Below are 2,062 nucleotides of genomic sequence, written 5' to 3'. Positions count from 1 at the left end.
AGTAATAAGAACACTAAGGAAGGAAAAAAAGTCAAGTAAAATTATAAAGTTATTCAAAATTTGCTTTCACCGATCCTACAAGGAAAGAAGGAATTATATGGCTACAAATACTTGGAAACAGTAATGCTAAGGGTTTTTTTCTGGACAGAAGATTAGATAGCAAAATGTTTTGATTGCCTTAGAGTTAGAAGGACTGGAAAGACAATCTGGAGAGGAAAGCTGAGATAATTATTAAGACTCTTTTGGCTATGGCATGTACAGACTGAAGTGCAATATTTGAAATTTCTTTTTGCTTATGCAAAATTTTTATTTAAAAACCCAAAACAAACAAACAAGAAACAAACAAACAAACTCAACAAACAGCCTTTCTCTGGAATCTGTATATCAAAAATCTTTCTAAATGCCTCAGTTGCATTTAGTTTTGTTATGATTTTGTGTAGCATGGCTACTAAAACCTCAGATAACAATAGAAGTGTTGCAACATTTTAACACCAAGATAAGTTTTAATAACAGTGTGTAAGTAGAAATCATCAAGTTCTGATTTGTAACCAGAGGATTCTGACAGTAAATGCTATAATTTTTGCAAAATTAATTTTATTGTTATAGGACTGTGTTTACTAGCAATAGCAGATTACAAATAAAGATTACAAGTAAAGTTACAGATGCCTAAGCTGCTCTCCTTAACAAAACACAGAACTACCTTGCTTTCAACAATTTTACAGTGTGATGTGTAAGTTATAAATAAACATATTTATTTCTCCTGTACTAGTGCAAATCTGTATAAATTCATATAAAATATTAATGAATACAGAACATGTTACAGCATTTGAAAAACAGGCAATAAAATAAATACAAGAAAATGCTGAACATCATGGTTCCTTTATGAAATAAATGTTCTAAAGCATCCAAAGTAAATTATAAAATGGTACTATCACTGAAAGTGATGTATTTACTCACACTTCTAAAATTTAGTGCTGAAATAAATGTGTTTGCTGGGAAACATGTATGAGATGCATTAACTTAAACATTTGTTTACTAAATAGGAACAAAGAAAAAAAAGATGTGTGTATATTTGGTTTCTTATGTGCAGCAAATGGAATTGATCAACACAATATTTCTGACTTAGACTTTTTATATTCTAAGATAAATGTAACATCATTTGCTTTATGTCTGTTGCATATTTACATTAAATTATATCAATGCTATTTAGGAGCATGAAAACCCCAAGCTATAATTGATCTCAAGTAAAAATATAGAAATAAAATAAGGGAATGTTAAAATCCTCTAGCTATTCAATTTTGAGTAGATTATACAGAGACAGACAAATATAAGATAAAATGTGGATTATTATTTCTTTAATAATCTGTATTACTAGCTAGCTTTTTGCTTATTATTTCCATTCTTTTTCTGCATTGATGCTTTTACACAAAGGTTTGTCAGATATATTGGTTTTATACAAGATGACTTCTGAAAGAAGCATGCTGAACACAGAATAGTCAACCAATACTGTTGGACTTTTTATTTGTATGTACACTCACTGGCAAACACTGCTTACAAGCTAACATATTGCATAAAGATTCATGAGTGGAACTGAACTAAAGTATACACCTTCTTTTTCCTTTAATGATGATTTTCAGACAGGAAAAAAAACCCAAACATCAGTAACCAAAACTCCCAATTCAATGCCCCCAAAAAGGACCAACACCAAACAGAAAAAAACCCTCACCAACATCACAGCCCTTTAAATTTATAAAAACTCTTGAAAGACTTTTCCTGTGTATCAGACATCAAAGCTGTCCTGGCTCATCCAGTACTAAAAGCTTTGAGATTATTCTAGGTTGTTTGATGAGGAAAGAACATAAAATAACTATGGAACTTAGAATGACAAAAAAGGCTTTCTCATTTTGGAGTGATGTCTGATCATTTAAAGAATTATCAGTTGTTCAGATTTGATGTTCCGATTGTATGAATATTGAGCACCTTTCCAAATGTATTCTCCTGTGTCACAGAAAATCTTCAGATGCACCCTGATATTTTCAGCATCAAAACACAATGGGAGAGA

The sequence above is a fragment of the Hirundo rustica genome, chromosome Z (assembly GCF_015227805.2).
Source record: "Hirundo rustica isolate bHirRus1 chromosome Z, bHirRus1.pri.v3, whole genome shotgun sequence".
In the NCBI taxonomy this organism is placed as follows: Eukaryota; Metazoa; Chordata; class Aves; order Passeriformes; family Hirundinidae; genus Hirundo; species Hirundo rustica.
This window is presented reverse-complemented; position numbering follows the sequence as displayed.